The following is a 14968-nucleotide window of genomic DNA, read 5'->3' as shown; positions in this document are numbered from 1 at the left end:
TAGTACTTATTTCTTTAAAACTTTTTACTTGTTCTATCGGTTCTCTTTTGGCGAACCGCTACCTTATGGGTACATAAACAAACCAACACTTGTTTTCAAACGCTAGGGGACATAAACACAGGCATAAAGTCGCACACATACACACACACATACATATATATATGGCAGGCTTCTTTCAGTTTCTGTCGACCAAATCCACTCAAAAGTCTTTGATCGGCTCTTAGCTACAGTAGAAGACACTTGCCCACAGTGCCATGCAGTGGGATTGAACCTGATACCATGAGATTGGGAAGTAAACTTCTTACTACAAAGCCACGCATGTATATTAGTTCAATGTCGTGTCTTATTTCAGGTATGGCTTTCCATATTCCTTATTTCATTCCTTTTCTTAATATTTACGATTGCGAATTCTTGTCTGGGAGTCCCAGGTTTTGAGTTGTAGAGACGCCGACGTGACATGCATCTCACCCTGGACATTTAACGCTGGTGAAACCCTTCTCCCATCTAGGTCTAACCACAACTGAGAGGAAGAAAGAGACAGACAGACAGGCAGAACAAAAAGAGAAGGGAGAGAGAAGAATAAAAAATGGCACATTTTTAGTATGGTGCTTTATTCATTGACTCCCCAAAGGGGTGGAAGGTAAATTTGACGTCAGTGGAATTTGAAATCAGTGTGAAGAGGGCCGGAACAAATACCGCACAACATTATTTTTATCCGACACCCGAGTGGTTCTGCCAGCTTATCGCCGAATTTACGATTAGTATACGCAGTAGTGCGACGAACATAGTGTATTTCATTGTACCAATGTTAAAAATTATTTTACATTTTATACACTACGATAGTAGGTAACTAATTTAAATACCTTGTTGTATTTATTTACATCCCTTCATGATCTGAAATCGAGTCCCGTCAAAATTGATTTTATCTAACGTTCTTCTCTCTCTCTTCTCTTTTTCTCTGTCCGTCTACCTCTTTCTTTCTCTATCTCTGGAAGATCGATTTTATCTAGCATTCTTCTGATGTAGATACAATGGTTTCAAATTTTGGAACAAGACCAGCAATTTTACAGGGAACGAATTAGTGGATTACATCGACCCCTGTACACGACTGCTTTATATTATCGCCCCCCGAATGAAAATAAAAAAAACAGTAAAGTTGATCTCAGCGGTATTTGATCTCGAAACGTAAAGAGCCAGAATAGACGTCTTTAAACAGTTTGGCCTAAGACGTTAACGATTCTCCCACCTCACCACTTAGAGATTGATACAATGCATACCAGTCAAGTGATGGAGGATGGTGAGATAGTCAACTCCCACCTCTCTCTCTCTCTCTCTCTCTCTCTATCTCTCTCTCTCCCTCTCTCTCTCTCTCTCTCTCTCGCTATCTCCCTCTCTCTTACGACATCCGTTGCTTTCTACCTTTCTTAGGAACCATTGAAGTAGTGAATTCGTCGAAATGGTTATACACCGCATCGACATACATCGAGCCTTGTATGAAAATCATTAACATTACGGTTGCTATATTCGTTTCTTTATTGCTCACAGAGAGCTAAACATAGAGAGGACAAACAAGGACAGACAAAGGGATTAAGTCGATTACATCGACCTCAGTGCGTAACTAGTACTTGATTTATCGACCCCGAAAGGATGAAAGGCAAAATCGACCTCGGCGGAATTTGAACTCAGAACGTAACGGCAGACGAAATACCATTAAGCATTTCGCCCAGCGTGCTAACGTTTCTTATTTCATTATTGCCCACAAGGGGCTAAACATAAAGGGGACAAACAAAGACAGACGAAGGGATTAAGTCAATTACATCGACCCCAGTGTTTCACTGGTACTTAATTTATCGACCACGAAAGGATGAAAGGCGAAGTCGACTTCGGCGGAATTTGAACTCAGAACGTAATGGCAGACGAAATACCGCTAAGCATTTCGCCCGGTTTGATTGATACAGTGATATATATACACACATTAACTAGAGGTGCGCTTAATCAGTGTTGAATGAAATATAGTTACGTGCAATCATATTTAACATGTTCGTACACTCGGGGGTGGAAAAACAATACACTGCACAGAGACATTATGGATTTGAATATACCAAAAGGCCATGTATGATGCCACCAAACCGTAGCACGCATGCGTTCCTACATTGTTACGCATCATCAGCTACAAATGCCTAGCCGCTGTTCATGGCCACTAAGAGCTGGCGGCTCTTAAGAGAATGTCTGCTCTCAGGACAATATGTGCAGCACATTGCCTTTCCATATCCGAGTGCACACAAACGTCTTAAATAAGATTGTATAAAACTTTTTTTTTTGTTTCATTCACAACTAGTTTGTGCGCTTCTGATTAATTAATTCAAGCTTGACAATGCTTCTCGTACATTAGCAAATGTACCATTTGCCAATCTAAAATAATAGCGACCCGCTCTTAGTGGCCACACCATGGATTTACCTTCTCAAGCAAATGGAGGGAACAACGTTTCACTTTCGAATTTGGCACCCCCTGAGCAACAAATTTAAACGCAAATTTATCCTTCGACACCCACACTTCCACTTAGTTCATTAAACTCTTTCTTATCCATTTTATCCTTCAATTTCTCTCTCTCTCTCTCTCTCTCTCTCTCTCTCTCTCTCTCTCCCTCTTCATCTCTTTCCTTCATCTCACACTCGAGTTCTTCAGCTTCTCCTCCTCATTTTATTCTTCTCTTACACTGTTTTTCTCCCGTACAACTTCCTGTTCATGTATGAAGCTCCCACACTCCTGCATTTTTTATCAGTTACAGGCAGATTCCTTTTTTTTTTTTTAATTTAGAGGATGTAAAAGTGTGCCGTCCCTCATAAATTCTTTTCCTGTCTTCTTTTCCCTGAAGAAGGACTTTGTCCGAAACGTTGGATTTTCCACTCGCCACAAATTAACTGTACTCTTTTTATTGATTTTATTTAATAATTTCTATTGATTCCTTAGGAGCAAGCAAAAGATTCCAATAATCTCGCAGTTGCTTTCTGGTATCTAAGACGAAACAGAACATAAAAAGCTCGAAATGCATATATTAGTTGGTGTTTCACACCTTTTGCCTAATGCAAGAATTATCCTTTATGGTAAACCGATGTGAAAATGACCCTTTTACAGGTCAAATATGTCCCAAACAGATATAAAAGGATCGAAGAGTTGGTTTATTTCACAGCGATGCATTTGCGTGTAAATTATGTGTGTGTGCTCGCGGGCGTGTGTGTGTGTGTGTGTATATATGTATATATATATATGTGTGTGTGTGTGTGTGTGTATTTATGCACGTATGTTTATACGTTTGCGTAACTATATTTCTATAAGAGCGTATTAACGAGAATGTATGTGACTAAAATAGAGAAACAGGAGAAAGAGAATATGTTCGTAAATGTGTGTTATATGCGTGTTTTATCGAGCGATGAAGCAAATTTAATTACAATAAACTAAGCGCAATAAATAATATATATAAGAATTCAAGAGAAGCAATACGTGATATAAGCCTTATAAGTAAAGTGAATTTTTTATCAAAATAAGAACAGTTCATTTGTACATGGCGAGAAACTTGTAAATTTATTCATACATATAATTTTATTAGAGATAGCAAAATTTCTTCCAACAATTGCATTAGTTATACTGGTACATTATACAAGAAACTGCACACTATCATTTCATCTTTTTATCAATATTTAAGCTGTTGCATGGCGGTGAGCTGACAGAAACGTCAGCACGACGGGCGAAATGCTGAGCGATATTTCGTCTGTCATTACGTTCTGCGTTCAAATTCCGCAGAGGTCGACTTTGCCTTTCATCCTTTCGAGGTCGATAAATTAAGTATCAGTTGCGTAATGGTGTTGATGTAATCGGCTTAATCTCTTTGTCTGTCCTTGTTTGTCCCCTCTATGTTTAGCCCCTTGTGGGTAATAAAGAAATAAGAAACGTCAGCACGACGGGCGAAATGCTTAACGATATTTCGTCTGTCACTACGTTCTGCGTTCAAATTCCGCAGAGGTTGACTTTGCCTTTCATCTTTTCGGGGTCGATAAATTAAGTATCGATTGCGTAATGGGGTCGAGCTAATCGACTGGCCCCCTGCCCCAAAATTTTGGGCCTTGTGCCTAGAGTAGAGAAGAATATTTATGCTGTTGCAAGGCGGCGAGCTTGCAGAAATGTTAGCACGCCGGGTGAAAAGCTTATAGCGGTATTTCGTCTGTCTTTACGTTCCGAGTTCAACTTCCGCCGAGGTTTACTTTGCCTTTCATCCTTTCGGGGTCGATAACTTAAGTACCAGTTGCGTAATGGGGTCGATCTAATCGACTGGCCCCACCTCCCCAAAAATTTCGGGCCTTGTGTCTAGAGTAGAGAAGAATATTTATGCTGTTGCGTTACCGAACATTATGTATTGGGATTTTGTGACACACACTTAAGAATCCAAGTCAAAGTTCATTGCCTAGTTGCATGTTGGTGTGTGTGTGTGTGTGTGTGTGTGTGTGTGTGTGTGTGCGTGTACGTCTTTGCATCTGTGTTTGTAACCCAACCCCTTGGCAACCGGTATTGGTGTATTTACATCCACGTAACAGAGGTTCGGTAAAAGAGACTAATAGAACAGAATTAAAGCGACTAACAGAAACCAGGCTTAAAAAATAAAATAAGTATTGAAACCGATTTGTTTGAATAAAATTCTTCAGGGCGGTGCCCCAGCATGGCCGGTGTCTGGTTACTGAAACAAGTAAAAGATAAAAAGCAAAAGATAGAAGATATGGGATCAGAACTATAATTCTTTCATTTGTTTCAGTCATTTTGACTGCGTCCATGCTGGAGCACCGCCTTTAGTCGAGCTAATCAACCCCGGGACTTATTCTTTGTGAGCCTAGTACTTATTCTATCGGCCTGTTTTGCCGAACCGCTAAGTTACGGGGACGTAAACATACCAGCATCGGTTGTCAAGCACAAACACAGACACACAAATGCATATATATATATATATATGTGTGTGTGTGTGTATATATATATATATATATATATGTGTGTGTGTGTGTGTGTATGTATATGTACTTATATATATATATATATATATATAGGACGGGCTTCGTTCAGTTTCCGTCTGCCAAATCCACTCACAAGGCTTTGGTCGGCCCGAGACTATAGTAGAAGACACATGTCCAAGGTGCCACGCAGTGAGACTGAACCCAGAACCGTGTGGTTGGTAAGCAAGCTACTTACCACACAGCCACTCCTGCGCCTATAAGCATAAATTTGAGACCAAAAAAGAGAACTATATCTAACTGTGTCACCCTGTGACCGATCGTCTACCAGTTTTACGCTCTAGGTTCTAAATTATTTTTTCTGTAACTGTATTTAACTACTTTTAATCTAGTTTGGCGGTCACGGAGAATGGAAGAGTTTTTTGATATTTCGAGCCTACGCTCATGTACAAAAAGGAATGAGGAGAGAAACCAGATGGAGAGAAGGAAAAGACGGAGACAGTAGAAAACGTATCTGGAGTAACAGTTAAACATGTTACACGTGTCTTTTGTAGAAGAGCCTATGCTTGAAGCGTAAAAGACTTTTCTATTTTTCTTGAGCGTGAAACTAATACACCTTCTCTGTCGTTCCCTCATCCGTCTCTGTCTTTTGTTGATTTTTCTTTTTTGCACCATTTTAAACCATAAATAATATACGTTCACGTGACCACCCCAGTTATATTGTCTGACTCAACTTCTTCATCCTTTGGACCCTTACCTCCTATCCTACCTACTTCCTGATTGCCAGACTCTACTATCATTGATCTTACTGTACACTATCGCTACTTTTTTTATTAACTACTCGTAGTCAAAAATATCCCACACATATTTGAACTGATCTGAAAGACTGTTTATTACACAACATTACTTCGCTTATCAACCATTTTCGTCCCAACCTGGCAGAACAAAACCCTTCTCTCATTAGCTAAGAATTTCTACTGATTTTTTATAAGGAAGTGAAACCTGCCAGTCACTTCAAAGTTGTATATATTACTTGGTATATATTACTGATGGTAATATACTTGGTATATATTGCTTGGTATATATTACTGATGAGAGAATAAGAAAGCATGTATTATTTCATAGGATGGGGGGGTCTACGAAATGGGTTTGATGTTTTACACCGTTTGCCTAAAACAATGTACATGATAACACTTCCAATCTGTGAAGATCAAAAGCCATGAGAGCCATTACCTGGTACTGCATCAGGGCATTAATAATAATAATAATAATAATAATAATAATAATAATAATAATAATAATAATAATAATAATAATAATAATAATATTGGCATATCCCATACTCTGGGATATGCCAATACACACAGATAGAGAAATTAAGGCAAATAGACCAGATATAGTTGTCAAAGATCATGAAGGAAAAAAATGCTTTCTAATTGATGTATCAATACCAGCAGATGACAACGTTTCTCGAAAAGAAATGGAAAAACTTTCAAAATACAAAGACCTGGAAATAGAGATAACTCGAATGTGGAGTCTAAAAACAGAAACAATTCCTATCATAGTAGGTGCCTTAGGTATAATAAAAAAATACTCAGACAAATACATAACAAAAATACCAGGACTTACAAATATATGTAACATACAGAAAATTGCACTACTGGGTACTGCACACATTCTACGCAAAACACTTTCAATACAGTAAACATAAAATCACCACAGCAAACCACAGCACATACCCAAGGCGCACAGAGCTGCGCTCGGTAGTGAAGTGAAAGCACGTTATAAAAATAAAACTACTGAACAATAATAATAATAATAATGTTATTATTATTACGCTAGTGAATGCCAAATGATATGAACGTTGTGAGTAAAGAGGTTGAAAACATCACCAAGTACTCCGAATTGAAAGTGGAAATGGCAAGACTGTATGGAATTCGAGAGGGTAATGTAAAAGTGATACCAGTGGTGATCTGAGCGTTGGGTTCAATCCCATTGAAACTTCAAGACTTCTTAAGGCAACTGGAAATCTTGCAAAAAGCAGCCTTATTGGGAACAGCGCACATCTTAAGAAAAGTATTATCTGTCTGAGGTCCTTGTTGTGACTTAACAGAGGACTAAAGACTCCGGTGCATTTGTACCTACACTGTGTTGCGAAGGAATAATAATAATAATAATAATAATAATAATAATAATAATAATAATAATAATAATAATAATAATAATAATAATAATAATGATGATGATGATATGAATGGAAATGAAAATTGAGATGGTGTACATCAGAAAGGTGAGGAAGCTAATGAAGTCAAAGCTAAACGGTCCGAATCTAGTGAAGGATGTAAATATTTGGGCAGAATCATTACTTAGATACTCAGCAGCTTTTGAACAAAAACTGATTGAACAGAACTGATTGAACAAAAACTCAGTTAGCAAAGTGAAACAGAAGAACTATGAAGGAATTCAATATGAATGAAGGTCTCCACCTAAGATCAGGAGTAGCAGGACTATACTTACCGAGAAAGGAAGGCGGAAGAGGGTTAATATCAGTAGAAGACTGCGTGGAGTGAGCTAGAGTAGATATAGACTCTTATGTAGATAATAGCAAAGAAAGTTTATTAAAAGCTACTAGAGTCACAGTAAGACATTGAGAAACCAAAAACCTAAACGAAGTTAAAAACCAGAAAAAAGAAAAGGAATTATTTAACTGGTAGGAGAAGGCGTTGCATAGTAGATTCTCAAAGATAGTTGCAGCAAATAGTATTAGTGAGGCATGGCTATGATTGTAGAAAGGAAAGCTGAAAAGGGAGACAGAAACTTTGTTAATAGCTGCATAAGATCAAACATTAAGAACTAATTGGATAAAAGCCAAGATAAACAAAAACCGAGTAGATTCCCAATAAACAGGAAAGCATTACTCATATAGTAAGTGAATGTAGCAGGTTGTCACAGAAAGAATACAAGAAAAGACATGACAACCTAAGGTGAGCAATCCACTGGGAGCTATGCAGAAAGCTAGGATTTGAACATGCTGATAAACAGTATGAACATGGACCTAGGAAAGTACTAGAAAGTAAGAAATACAAGATGTGGAACTTTAACATTCAGACTGACAGAGTAATGAAGCCAGTAGTAGTAGTAGTAGTAGTAGTAGTAGTAGTAGTAGTAGTAGTAGTAGTAGTAGTAGTAGTAGTAGTAGATAAAAAGAATAGAAAGTGCTAGATAATTGACTTTACAGTCCCAAGTGATGAAAAAATCAATATGAGAGATATGACCAACAATTACAGGGCTCACTAACAATTGTTAAACAATTCAGTGATGACACCAGGATGCAATTTGGCATCGATAAATGAGCAAAAGCTGCTTTTATCAAAGGAAAAATGACAGAAACGTCCAACATTAATCTTGACCAGCAAAATGTCATAGAGGAGTTAGAACCAGCGGATAGCTACCAATACCTATGGATATTTGAAGGTGATGGAATCTAACATTCAGTGATGAGGGAAAGGGTCAGAAGAGAATGTTATCGTAGGGTAAGGACAATACTCAAGGCAGAGCTGAGTGCATGAAACAGGATCGAAGTGATCAATACTTTAGCCATACTGGTCGTGACTTACAGTCTCAAGATCATTAATTGGTCAATTACTGAAATATGTAATCTTGACAGAAAAATACGAAGATTGTTGACAATGCATAGATTGCACCACTCTAAGGCAGATATAAACCGACTTTACCTGCTAAGAAAAGAGGGAGGCCGTCGACTTTTACAGCTGGGATTAACATCAACAATGAAGATTGCCATAATTGGCCTAAACACCTGCCTGAAAAGCTCTGATGACTGGATGTGAAAACTTGTCTTAAAGCATGAAAACAAGAAAACATCATACTCAGTAACAAAACAGGCAAAGGAATATCTAAGTGAATTCCAAATACAACAAATCCCAGAACTAGACGTACTGGAAACAACCCGTGCTAAAACTACCGCCTGAATGGCAAATACGCAGAGAGCTAATAATGCCGATGGCGACAAAGCCCTTTCCCATCAATGGTTAGTGTCTTCTGGCTTAAAATCAGAAACAGAAGGGTTTATCATAGCAGCCCAAGATAAATGCCTACCTGCAAGAAGCTGCCTGCCAGCATATTAAAGAACGCCAGCTTCCCAACATGTCGTGTATGTCAACAACAAAATTAAACCATTGATCATGTTGTCCCTATGTGCAGTCTTCTTGCGCGTACAGAGTATCGCAACAGGCATGTTAGAGCAACACAGTATATTCACTGCGTGGCACCTTGGGCAAGTGTCTTCTGCTATAGCCTCGGGCCAACCAAAGCCTTGTGAGTGGGTTTGATAGAGGAAACTGAAAGAAGCCCGTCGTATATATGTATGTATGTATGTATGTATGTATGTATGTATGTATGTATGTATGTATGTGTGTGTATATGTTTGTGTGTCTGTGTTTGTCCCCCCAACATCGCTTGACAACCGATGCTGGTGTGTTTCCGTCCCCGTAACTTAGCGGTTCGGCAAAAGAACCGATAGAATAAGTACTAGGCTTACAAAGAATAAGTCCTGGGGTCGATTTGCTCGACCAAAGGCGGTGCTGCAGCATAGCCTCGGTCAAATCACTCAAAAAAAGTAAAAAAGAGTAAAAGAGTAATAAACAAAACGAAGTATTTCAAACAAAAACAACTAATTTTGCGCAAGACAAAATGCGGTCCATCCAACACACACAACTACAACAACAATTTCTTTTTATGTGTCACAAATTGAACAGTATAAAACAAATCACACAAAAACCACCAGTGGTTGTTTACGCGCATAGAAATCAAAGTACACAAAAGAGATAAAATCTGATGCTTCGGTTAATCAAGGAACCCCCTACAAATGAAACTCACCACCAAAGGCAAGTCTCTCCCAAGGATAAAGCACATACAGAGAGTAAGCTCATTCACACGAGTCATTCTCTCTACTTTCACCCACCTTTTAGTAAATTCCCTGAAGGACAGAACCTCCTCCCCTCAATTTCTTCTCAAAGTAGAACTTGAAAATATAAGAATTTGTATAAAAGATGGAGGGAAAGTGTCTATCATCTTTTTGATCGATTCCTTTTTAAGAGGAATGGAAATGCACCTCTGTTGTCCCATATCGACTTCTGCGAGCGACGGACTGCTTTTTGCTTCAACGCCCCTCAAGTAATTTCCCACCTAAGCTTGTGTGTACCATTCCACCCGTTTCTTACCCGCCACACATCAATATAAAACCCTGTTCTTAGTTGTTTCTTCCATGACTCAAGCTCTATGTCTACTGCGATCCTATTGGCCTCTCTTTGATTTTCTTTTCTTTTTACTAGAGAGACCTATACTGTAGCTGTTGTCATGTTGCTTTTTGCTGGTGATGGTGATGGTGATGGTGCTTTTCTGCTACTAGTATACCAGCAGCTACAGTGGATGTGATAGTAGAGGCATAAACGATAAACGTCGCCCTTGCAAAGCCTACCCAGGTTCATGGGCCCGGTTTCCCGGTTTCTATAGCGTATGTGTTCCCCACCAGTTGGACGGGACGCCAGTCCATCGCAAGAAACAGGAAGAAAGAATGAGAGAAAGTTGGGGCGGAAGAGTACAACAGGGGTCGCCACCATCCACTGCCGGAGCCTCGTGGCGCTTAGGTGTTTTCGCTCAATAAACACTCACAACGCCCGGTCTGGGAATCGAAACCGCGATCCTCCGACCGCTGCCCTAACCACTGGGCCATTGCGCCTCCACAGGAGTGGCATAGGTGGTGATGAAAAAAAAAAAAGTTAACATCTAAAACTTCTGTCAATCCAGAAGTTCTCGTTCCTACCGAGGCCTTCTGTTTGTTTTGTTGACATGTTCCCCATCCATCGCCGACTTGCTCATATGACTCATTTTTTGCTAGTTGAGAGGACTAGAACAACAATGAAATGAAGGGTATTATTCAAGAACACAATGCAACGCCCGATCCCAGAATCGAACCCTTAATTTTACGACCATTAACCACTAAGCCACACACCTCTGCACTGGTGTTGCTACAAAAGACAGTTACAATTTTTTGTCTTTGCGTGTATTTTTGTATCGCTTGTTCCAGCTTTTATACTGTTCTACTGCTATACACGATCGTGGTAATGATTGATAACGGTGTTGCTGTTTGTTGGTGCTACTGCTGCTGTCGGAGACGACGATGCTTGCGTTAATATTGTCTTACGAACTTTGAAACACTGGGACAAAACTTGCTTTCGTAAATATGAAGTGACGTTTCTTCCACTTCCATTCTTCTTTCTGTCTTCTATCACCACTCTTTCTTCTTCATCAAACAACAATATTTCTTTTTTAAATATCTAAAGTAAACTGACTTTCGAAAGAAGATGCGCAACCAAACTGTAATACACCGAATACAACAAACAATTAAACGGACAGAAAACATTAATTCTCAAAATGCACTCACTGAGGGATATGAAAGTCGAATTGGCTGTGTGGTAAGTAGCTTGCTTACAAACCACATGGTTCCGAGTTCAGTCCCACTGCGTGGCACCTTGGGCAAGTGTCTTCTACTATAGCCACGGGCCGACCAAAGCCTTGTGAGTGGATTTGGTAGACGGAAACTGAAAGAAGCCCGTCGTATATATGTATGTATGTATGTCTATATGTGTGTGGGGGGGTGTATGTGTCTGTGTGTTTGTCCCCCCAACATCGCTTGACAACCGATGCTGGTGTGTTTACGTCCCCGTAACTTAGCGGTTCGGCAAAAGAGACCCATAGAATAAGTACTAGGCTTACAAAGAATAAGCCCTGGGGTCGATTTGCTCGACTGAAGGTGGTGCTCCAGCATGGCCGCAATCAAATGACTTAAACAAGTAAAAGAGTAAAAGAGTATAGGCAGAGGGATTGGAGCTAGTCGACTACAATGACCTCAGACCGTCATCGCGCTGGACCGCCACTAAGCCTTATGGGAGGCAAAGTGGAACTTTCACCGACTGCATTGCCCGACTGGCAGATAATTATAAGCGCCTGGCAGCATCCTAGGTGCCAAACACCCTGCCGCGGTCTACGCTTCATCCAGGACTACTGCTCAGCCAGAAATACAAGCAGCGAAGAAGTGAGTTTGACAAACAACGCCCACACCAGCTCATTGTCAAAGAAACGCCTTCTTCTATCGACCTCGCAAGAATGAAAGACAAAGTTGACCTCGGTGAATTCTGAACTCAATGTAAAGACGGACGAAATACCGACTAACATTTTCCCCGACATGCTATCAATTCTGCCAGCTCGCCGCCTTCGCAATAATAAAATAATAATAATAATAATAATAATGATATCATAGTAGGTGCCTTAGGTATAATAAAAAAATATTCAGACAAATACATAACAAAAACACCAGGACTTATAAATATATATAACATACAGAAAATTGCACTACTGGGCACTGCACACATCCTACGTAAAACACTTTCAATACAGTAACCATAAGAGCATCACAGCAAACCACAGCACATACCCAAGGCACACAGAGCTGCGCTCGGTAGTGAAGTGAAAGCACGTTATAAAAATAAAACTACTGAGCAATAATAATAGTAATCCTTCCTACGATAGGCACAAAGCCTGAAGTTTTAGGGGAGGGTACTAGTCAATTACTTCGGCTCCAGTGTTCAACTGGTACTTATTTTATCGACTTCAGAAGGATGAACGGCAACGTCGAACTCAGCAGAGTTCTTTTTATGACACGAAACATTAAGAACCAGAAGAAACGCAACAATCTTGCCGCCTAAACGAATAATGGATAAAATATAATGGCTTTATTGTTTATACTTCATGCTAACTTCCAAGCCTTAATAAAAGACCTTAGACCAAAAGTACCTTCCAAAGAATTTGAGGTGTTCCAAGAAGTTGTTTGGAGTACTTAGTTATCTGGCTTGATGTCTTGCTGTTTCGGTAGGTAAAGTTATTTCCGGGAAAGTTTATGTAATGCTCCGATGATAACAGCCATAACTTTCACTTTAGCTGTCTGACATTTCTACATTCTTGACTCTTAAATTAATAGATTCTGAGGTCTAACAACTTCCTTCTCTGCAATATTGCAACGCCTGTTATGAGACATTCTCTTTTTTTATGCCGTTTTTATTTGATCTTCGGTTTTCAGATGTCCTGTCTTGTTGAATGTCAAAATCCTACAGAATTTTTGACTTAGATTTATTTACAAACTGTTCTTCCTTTCCCAGCTCGTGGAAGTGGAGCTGGACAGAGGCCATACAGCATGACAGTTTTACCGATCCACGGTGACAGGCCCCTCAGCTGAGGTGCCGCATATTGCAATATCTTTTCCAGTCGCAACCCGGTTTGTTCGGCTCTCAACCCAGGCTTCTCTGCTCGTCACGCAGAGAAAGGCAAACTGTCAAAGTATCAACCACGCTTTGACAGATTTGTAGCTGAGTCTATGACAGTGGAGACCTGGGGCAGAGATGGCTTTCAGCAAGTGGGAGGCCCGGAAGACGAAGTGATTATTCCAGGGCGTCTTCCTTGCTATCTTTCGAGACAACGCTTTTTCCATTTTTTCCACCGAGACCATGAGGCAGATTGTATCTCGCAATACCATCTACGTATACTCCTAAATGTTTAATTTCAATTGTATTTGTTCGTTGTTATAAAAGTTTACAAACTTGTATTGACAAATATAAGTTTTGTTTTGTTTTGGAGTTTTAAAAATATTTTTCTAGTACATATTTGTACAACTTGTTTAACATGCTACATCGGTGTTTTTTTAACAAAGTAACCCGTGTAAATTCAGATAATCCTTATCACAACGCTTCTTGTATTCTTTCTGCCCTGACATACATTTTGCGTCCTGCTACACAATACGGCTAATATTTCCCATCTAATAATTACAATGGCGGCACTTATTCGTTGATACAGTGAAATGTATACGTCCACTCATTAAATAAGTTTTAAGGCTTGATCTTCAGCAGTCACCAACTCTGTTTCTCTCTTTAAATCTCCACTGCAGATCCACGCTCCGGGCTATTGTAACAAGATGAGGATTTTGTAACTAGTCGGATTCGTGCGGTAACATAATAAAAGCAATTGTCATTTTGCTTTTACAGATGTAGGCCATGTTTTCCTTATATTTTTTTTATTTGACGTTTTTTGTGGGAAAGGGGCTCTTAGTGGTACTATTCACAAATTAGCGCATATAGTCTTTAGTAACCTAATCACCTGTTTACCTCCCTATTAAATCTGACTTTGTGTAACGGTTACTTCATATCGCAATATTTCTTCACCATTTTTCCTGAAATCGATCGAGATCCCTTAGGGTTTTAATAAAATATTCAGAGATCAAATGTCTAATTAATGTGTTCTTAATAAATTCGGTTCCGTAATATCACTTATCGATTTTGTGATCCTAATGATGTCTAGAAGACATCTCTGACGTTTGCGTGATTGGTTTCGGTTTTGTGCGTGTACGCGCGTGTGCGTGCGTGTGTGTGTGTGTGTATGTGTGTCTGTGTGTGACCGTGTGTGTGTGCGTGTGTGTATGTATGTACGTGTGAATGTGTGCGTGAGTGCGTGTGTATATGCATGTCTGTGTGTGTGTGTATATGTTTGTATGTGGCCGTGTGTGTCTGTGTATGTGCGTGTGAGTGCATGTGTGTATGCGTGTGTGCGCGTGTATGTGTATGTGTGTGTGGTTGTATGTGTGTGCTTGCGTGTGCGCGTGTGTGTATGTGTCTGCGTGTGGCCATGTGTATGTGCGCGCGCGTGCGTATGTGTATGTGTGTGCGTACGTGCGTGTGTGTGTATGTGTCTGGCCGTATGTGTGTGTACGCGTGCGTGCGTACGTGCATGCGTGTGTGTGTGTGTGTGTGTGTGTGTGTACGTGCATGTGAGTGCGTGCGTGCGTGCGTGTGTGTAGCTCTCCAATAGAAACCCGAAGCTTTTGCCTATATCAGAAATCATCTTTTAT

This window comes from Octopus bimaculoides, chromosome 4 (genome assembly GCF_001194135.2).
Source record: "Octopus bimaculoides isolate UCB-OBI-ISO-001 chromosome 4, ASM119413v2, whole genome shotgun sequence".
NCBI classification, from domain to species: domain Eukaryota; kingdom Metazoa; phylum Mollusca; class Cephalopoda; order Octopoda; family Octopodidae; genus Octopus; species Octopus bimaculoides.
This window is presented reverse-complemented; position numbering follows the sequence as displayed.